Source organism: Octopus sinensis, unplaced genomic scaffold, assembly GCF_006345805.1.
Source record: "Octopus sinensis unplaced genomic scaffold, ASM634580v1 Contig18911, whole genome shotgun sequence".
In the NCBI taxonomy this organism is placed as follows: domain Eukaryota; kingdom Metazoa; phylum Mollusca; class Cephalopoda; order Octopoda; family Octopodidae; genus Octopus; species Octopus sinensis.
The window spans coordinates 350,098-358,770 of NW_021836129.1; the positions used below are offsets into that span (position 1 = coordinate 350,098).

The following is an 8,673-nucleotide window of genomic DNA, read 5'->3' on the forward strand; positions in this document are numbered from 1 at the left end:
ACGGAAATAGTGTTGGAATACACATATTAGTTGATGTAGGAATTCAAAGCACATTGCTGTATTTGTGTTGGTGTGGGTGAGAACGACGACTAGGGTTATATTGGCACAATACAGTAATAATTATTGTTTTTTATATATAAGTAATATGTGTCCTCGTCTATCAAGATGGGAGAATTGTGTCCTTCCTCCACTAAAAGGGGGAATGATTTGATGCACTGTCCAGATATGTTGGGCATGTATTGACGACATATTAATGGCTATAATAGGTTAGGTTGTTTATTACTTCTGCTGAGTTGTCCAGAATATAAATAGCAGATATTGTCATCTGTTTGACTATCACAACAATACACTTTATTTTTATATTCAATATGTTATTAAACATTATTTATATTAAGGTTTTCTAAATCAAAAAAATGTGCCTTTGTGGATTCGAACCCAGGACCTCTGAGAACTGTCCTCGTTGTCCGAATGATTGACAGTGCCATAAAATTGATACAACAGATCTACATTTAAAGTAATATTTAACATTAAAAAATATTAGCAATAACTTTAATCATAAACTAATAAAGTAAAAGCTTGATTCTAAATGAATAATAAAGCAATTAACAGTCAATAAATGCACGCTATTGATGATGGGTCCACAGCGGATAAAATATTTTCATCAGTGTACAGCCTGTCCTACAAGTAGAGAACTAACCTAATGAGTAGTGACTTGATCATCCTCCCCGGCTACATCGACTTTGCGGCAGACCAAGTGGTATGTCTAAAGTGTCATTTCAGAACTTGAAAACCAATTTAACCAAAAAAATAGTCCTGAATTGCCCATTCGTATCATCCCCCATGGACACGGTGACAGAGTTCCGAATGGCAATCGCCATGGCGGTATTGACTGACCGACATTGGTAGTTGGAGGGGGGCATAGGCATAATCCACAACAACTGTCTCCCGAGGAACAAGCCAGTCATGTCCGACTAGTCAAATCCTCCAAACAGGGCTTCATTATGAACCCAGTTGTCGTCTCCCCCAGCACTACTGTGGCAGAATACAAAATCCTGGTCAATAAACATGGCTTTTCTGGCTTCCCGGTGACACTAATGGACGGTTGTTGGGCCTGGTGACTCAACGGGACATTGACTTGTGCTGTGTGTCCGACCAGACGAGGATGGAAGTGGTTGCCCTCGACTTGTCACTGCAGGTGATGACCCCCAGAGAGTCATTGGTCACTTCTAACGACGGGATCAACCTCCAAGACGCCTACAAGACTCTCCGAAATGTAAAGAAAGGAAAACTGCCAATCGTGGACAAAGAGGACTGTCTGGTTGCACTGGTCACCAGAAAAGACATAATAAAAAACTGTGAATTCCCCAACTCAGTGGTGGACCAAAGGTAGTCTGAATATGACTAATAGAAATCAATTGATGTGTGGAGCCGCCGTGAGCACTCGTGAGTGTGACCGTGAAAGAGTGGGTCTGCTAGTGGAGGCACAAGTGGATGTAATTGTGGTGGTATGTGGGACTACTTGACCAATGAAGGACTCCTCCCAAGGCAACTCGGTCTTTCAATTAGAAATGGTCAAGTTCATTAAGCAGAACTACCCGCAAGTGGAGGTAATTGGAGGAAATGGTAAAACATTGTGGCAATAGAACAGTGGTGACTGCCTCCCAGGCCATCAACCTCATCAATGCAGGCGTGGATGGTCTGCGAGTAGGAATGGGGTCGGGATCTATTTGTATCACCCAGGAAGGTCAGTCACCCACTAATCCCCCAGTCATGGCTGTTGGTCGAGGACAGGCCAGTGCTGTGTACCACGTCAGTCAGTTGGCCAGACAATTCGGAGTGCCAGTCATTGCCGATGGGGGAGTCCAGTCCCCGGGACACATCGCCAAGGCAATTGCCCTGGGAGCCTCCACAGGTACCCATTCAGCCACATCCACTAGTCATGATGGGATCCATGTTTGCTGCCACCTCCGAATCCCCCGTGGAGTCCTCCCTCATCAACGACGTCAAAGTGAGGCCTTATCGCGGAATGGGGTCACTCGATGCCATGGAGTTGACCAAGGATGTCCAGGCTCGATATTTATGGTTGGGGTATTACTCATCGTAGCCACGGGTCCTCCATTCAAGTGGCTCAGGGGGTGTCCGGCACAGTCGTCGACAAGGGATCCGCCCATATCTTCCTCAAATATCTTTCACAGAGTTTAAAGCAGAGTCTTCAAGACATGGGAGGACTGTCCATTCCAGTTATACAGTTTGTGATGTCTTTATATTCCAAGTAATGCACTCGCCAGTGGGGATTTACTGTTTGAAGTGAGGACAATGTCTGCTCAATGTGAGGGCTCTGTCCACGGTCTCTACTCGTATGCTCCCCTCTCTAATCCCCTTTAGATTTGATAAGAAGTTGTACTAGTTGGTCAACTAACGCACTAATAGTCATTAAATGAATAAATTAAGATTATTTATTAGTTAATTTATATATGGTTAAATATAGCATATTTAATAAAATAAATAATTGTCTGTGGGCTTGATGGGTGTTGCATTCATCAGGTCATTCCTCGATGATGGAGATATACAAAAATATGGTGTGATTCCCTTATTCCCAATCGTAGAGTCACTGCCTTATATACTAAGAGTAGTACTGGAGTCGTGCTGTCGAAACTACGATTCAAAACAGATTAAAAGAAATGAAATATTAAAAATAATAAATTGGAAGCAAACTCTCCAGTCTTGTCCTACCATTTTGTTTAAGCCTGCCCGAGTAATGCTGAAGGGCTTCACGTAATGAATTATCTAATGAGTGTAGAGCCATTCCTATAGTGTGTGACATGGCCACTATTCGTGAGTCACTCCACACTCCACTTGTCACACATGTTAAACCACAATGCCAATTAGACATGTTTATTGACCATTCAATCCAATCAGAAGTGTATTAATTAATATAATTAAGTAGTGGAGGGAGCCACCTCAAACTGTTTGGAGAGACGTGTCCATTCCACAAGAAGGAATGCTTATTGTTTGAGAGTATTTATAACCCCAGGTCAAACCATGCCAGCCAAGAGAACGAATTCAGAAAGCACTACGAGCAATATAGAATTCTCAAAGTAATCAATTAGTTAATTAATATTGCTCTTTGTGGGTCATTGATTAGTGGGCGGGTGAGACGTTTGATGACATTGCTGTGGTCCCTCCTGGTCTGGGAGTGCCCCACCACTTTAATGTCGAGTTAATGGCCCGTTTTATAATGGAGAAGGACAGCCAGGTGTACCCCGACAGTGTGATTGGGACTGATAGTAACATCTCCATTCTCAATGGACTGGGAATACTGAGTATTGGTTGGTGGTAGTCTCACTAACTCAGCCACTTGCTCTGCCCAGTCGGAGTGTGCTATATTAGGGCTGGCAATCCACATGAGTCTCCTCCAAGTGGTGGGTTGTCGTGTTTACGGACGACTCAGCCCCCACGTCACCTCCACTGACATTGTGTTGGGAATAATTCGAGTCATTAATCACTCATTCATTCACAGGCTCTCAAAGATGAACTCAAATCGGACAATTTTGTCGAGTTCTTTGGTCCTGGGGTTTGTCTTCTCTCTGTTAATGAACGAATGACTATTGCCAACATGAGCAATGAATTTGCCGCCATTGCTGCCTTTTTCCCGCCAGATGACATACTAATTAAACACGTGGAATCAATTAGTTAATTATTTATTTAATTTGCAGAGGGAGGTCATGTGGGTAATAAAATAAAGCAGTACTTCCAATCAGCAGGGTTATTTAGAAGTGAGTGTTGTGGAGATGAAAGATTGGAATATTCTAAGGTAATTTTAATATACATATGTAGATTATAAATATTAATCTTGGTTTAATTGAACCAATTTGTACTTTCAGAGGGGAGAGGTGTCTTGTCCCTGAACTGCCCTCATTTATTAAGCAGAAAATAACGAGTACAGACATATCATCTGCCTCCATAATCCACTACACCAATCATACTGTTTCTTCGGTCATCCTGGCTGCTGGTTTTGTCCTATAAATAATTTGTATAGGGATTATGGCCAGAAATGCAGTCGAAGCTGGTCTTGCTGTAAAACCCAATGTGAAGTGCAGTCTCCTACCAGGGAACTCAATGAGTGTGTCCTACTTACTTCTGAGTGGCACATATCACTACCTTTGCTCTCTCGGGTTTGTTTATGGTGATATATGCAGGTTTGTGCTGGTGGGGTACGGATGTAGTGATTGTGTGAGTAATTATGAGTCACTCAACTCGACTGATAATGTGTGGTAGTTTCTAGAACATTCTAGAAGGGTCTGCTAACATTGGCGGTCACATCAAAGAGTTGTGAGTATTTGAAGCATCAGGATATTTTGCTGGTGTCTCCTTTGTTTGTGGTTGCATATGCTCTCGTGGGGGATGTCTCGTTTGACTTTTCCTCACAGTCAATTGGTTAGTGTTTAGTATTATGCAAGGTCGACATTGGAAGAGTGGTAGACAATTATTTCTATCAGATATATGGCCTACCAGACAACAGATACAAGTTAATTAATTAGTGTTGATTGCCAATTAGACGAGTATTATTAATGATATCAACCCCACTCTATATCAACAGACTAAAAAGAAGATACAAGTAATCTCATTGCTGATTGGTAGACTGGCTCAGTCGAGTGGAATAAAATAGACTCAGTGGGACATGCCCTCTTCCAGTGGAATCCCAGCTCCCCCTCAGTCCTTCCATCCTATATTGTGCTTATATATAATCCTCACTATTAGGACTACACCAGTAATAATAGAATTAAGTCATTATTCAATTCTCGGGCAATATTGATTGTTGGTGATGATGTCACGTCTGGTTATATTGCACCTGCTGGGAGTATTCCGAGGAATAGTCCTGTCTCACACTTTTTACTTTCTACTGGGTTGGGTTATTGTTGTGTATTCAGGCTTGTCCCCCGTGATTTTGGGTCGTATGGGTCACATCGAGGGTCCCACCAAGTTATGGTGAGAGGGATGTTCTGCAATCCAAAGCTGGAGAGATTATTGAAAGGGAAATGCCAGTTTATTAGCACTGCGGACTACTGTGGGTGTCAAGTAGTGCACTACCCCTCCCTCGAGTGCCTTCCACTCTGGTCTGCCTGTGCCCGGTATAGCCAGGAGGGAGTGCCACTCATACTCATTGCTGGGCATAATTTCGGGAGTGGCCCACCGAGGGATTGGACAGCCAGAGGACTAGGAGTGATGGTATAGAGTGAGTACAAGTGTAGGGGATTAAATGTGTCATTGCTGTTCCATGTCCGAATGGGTGAGGTTTGATTTGATTAGTACTGGGATTGTGCCCCTGTGCTTTGCTGCAGGAACCACATCTGACACTCTGGGGTTGGTTGGGAATGAGTTGTATGAGATTGACTTTCCCTTTGTGGTTGAGCCTAATTGTATGGTTCGATTGAAAGTAATGGGTGGCCTATTCATTTTAGGTGGACTGTGAAATGGAGTGTTATGTCACACTTGAATGCAGAACTGATTTTGAAATAGCAATGTTGAACAATGGAGGGGCATTTCAATATTGCTATCGACAAATTTGTTCTCGATAATCATCAATATATTATTTACTAATATGGGCGTTTAAATTTTTATTTTAAAGAATTTGAGTTTAAATCCCAACATTTCATTAAGGAGAGCAGTGAGAGTGGAGAATATGAGGACGTGGAGGACACTAAAGAGAATGGGATTGCCAAACACTGCAGATATTTTGAAGGACTTTTCCACATTCTACCTCATAATGCCTCCACTACTTTAATAATCTGGAATGCAATGTCAAGAGCTTAACTGTGAGCAAATACATTTCCTTCTTGTTAGGTTTCTGTTCGATGGATTGGTAGAGGTTGAACTGTCATGTTATATCAACTGAGGACCTTTTCCGTTAACAGAGCACTCCCATTCTTGGCAGAGTTGTTGTAGTGTGTCTGGTCAGTGATGAACCTCAGCAAATATATGCCCAGGACGAATATCCAACAACACACTTCCCAGCTATATTTCGAGTAGAAAAAGTCATCTTTCAGTCGGTAGATCTACACCTGATTACATATTACATACTTGTAGTCCTAATGCACAAAAAAGTCCCAAAAACGTGTAGAATGAAAAACTTATGATTATCTGGATTGATCTCACCGGTCCACACTTCTACACACTCCCACTCCACACACAACCTTCACATACGACCTCAGGGACAGCCACAACTTGACTTTCCTTAGAGAGTTCAGTCGGAAGTAGGGCACTCCGTTCTTCTGAGATCTCCTTAGGGATGTGACCATATCAAAGTATTTGTAGTATTTCAGTCTCTGCTAATATATGGAGACAGGAGACCTTTCTGCCTGATCTCTCAGCAATTGTCAGCAGGAAGGTAACACAGAGACTCAGCAAAAACTTTTGTAGCACAAAATATAGCAAACACAACTTATCCCTACGAGTAAAATAAAGATATCACATCAAAGTGACATGAAAGGAGCCGACAGACTCGCCGATGACTGAGTAGATTGGGCACATTGTGGCCAGGATAAGAGAGGAGATCAAAGCAATGAAAAAGTAGGTCATGTCCTCGGGACTACTGTTGGCCCTGAGGACGATGATACTCCCAATCTCATTGGCAGTCAAATATTCCTTAGTACTAATACCATTCTCCTTGATGATACATCCGACTATAATAACACACAACTATCACCTCTCTCTAATACGGGCTATAAATAGATTAGTTATACTACTCAACCAAGTCTTCCTTCTTTGGAGGAGGAGTTCTGTCTTCCTGGACTGACTCCTCTGAGGGACTTCCTGACTCGGATTCCCCTGTTTCTATCTCCGAGACCATCAATTCGTTGGTTAAGGTCCCTGATTTGGTCTAATGATACAAGTCAACTTAGTTTCTCACTTTTTTGGGGACAGAAAGGGAATTCCTTGCATGGATATCAGGAGTTAGATTATCCCTGACCTTGGGGGATTCAAGCTCATCGTCAGTTAGCCTAAAAAACTCATAAAATTAAAACTCGAATGAATTTTTATCAAACATTCTTAAAAATGACTGATTTCTATTTTTAGTTCGATTTGGAGTTATTCGAGTACTGCCAGTTGGTTTGGTCTCTTCTGAATTCCTGGGCTTGTCTTTCTTCAATGCCCTGCAACGTTGAGTACCACCAGTCACTTTTGGTCAAAGATCTGCGAGAGAATTGTCGAGAAAATAGTAAAAATTGAGAAAAGTAGAATAATTGTTTCAAATTTCCAATTCTGAGTTCATAAAAATGCCAACCTCAATAAATTCGTCCTCCTGGAAAGTAGTTGTGAAGACTATGAGCCAGTTGATGACATAAAAAATGAGGACTACAATGAAGGGACACAGTCCTATCTGAGTAATCCACCATTTGTGGTTGAGGAATGGAAGGAAGGACTTGGAGATGCCTTGTCTGAAGGACCCGACCAAAGACACTCTCGTTTTCATTTTACTGAGAGTCGAGCCTGCCTTCAATGGGGAACCAAACCTGTGATCAAGTCAATGTCTATCATCTGTCTCTGAATTGAATTCTTAATAATATCATCGACTATTCTCTTTGAGTTTAAATTGTTTATTTTCTAAGTATAACAAGTAATGATACTACATCGTTAATTCTCTTCTCTACAGTGTGTTCCCACAGTTGTTTGTCGTAGCCTTTAAGCTAAGTATTATTAGAATGTGGGAATAAGTATAAGTGCACTCAATCATTACTTCTTTGTCGAACCATTCCTGAGTCTTCTGGACGAATGAGGAGTACAACTTCTTTAGTTCATCAATTGGCATATTGAAGAATGACTACGTCAGCGAACATGCATTATTTAACCTATTAATCTGCCGTATACTGTCGTAGTATTACATGGTTTTTAATTTTGTTTTTTATTTAAATATCTACTCATTTTGAGGCTATGTAGTCAATTATATATGTTCACAGATATCAGCATTGGTTGATTCTAATCGTGAGAAATTGAATTAGTTTATAGGGATATTCGGGAATATTTATTTTCTTAGTTCTTTCATTGGGTTAGGTAGAACAGTTATATTACCAAAAGTGTGATTTTTATTACGTCATGTATTGATGGATGTTTTTTAAATTCAATTGGGCATTTAAATGTAATGATCAATTTAGATTAATTTTTTATCTGTGTAATCTATTAAAATCGTTAATTGATCAACTAATGAGATTCTTTTATAGTCTGGATTAACCACAACACTGAGTTGAAGCCACTTGTCGGTTTTTGAATATTGTACTTAAAATTAAATCAAAGTAATTCTAATTATTAAATCGATTAGAAAAATCGGCCACGAATACCACAAATTCGTGCTTACTGATACAACAGCGAGGACTATTTAAACAGAACATCTCCTAGAACGATAATCCTTTGACTCCTTCCTTTCAAGGATGGTAAGGATCACCTGATTAATTTAAATTGCTGTTTCTGGGTAATTAATAATTCTCAGTTTATGCCACTGCGTTCAATAAAATCTATATTTGTCGAGGTATTTGGCTTACTTTTGTGAAAATTAGTTAGTAATGCTTGCCTATCAGATTTTGAGTCGGGCGATCGCTAGAATTGCGAAAAATTGTCTGATAGGAGGGTTCTGCTATGGAATGAAAATGAAGACTCTCTGTAATGCCAATATATTGC

General features: G+C 40.8%; 1 pseudogene; it reads left to right on the plus strand.

Annotated features, from left to right (window-relative positions):
- The first annotated feature begins 759 nt into the window (after positions 1 to 759).
- Positions 760 to 1,523, plus strand: LOC115231860 (annotated as a pseudogene).
- Positions 1,524 to 8,673: the final 7,150 nt, after the last annotated feature.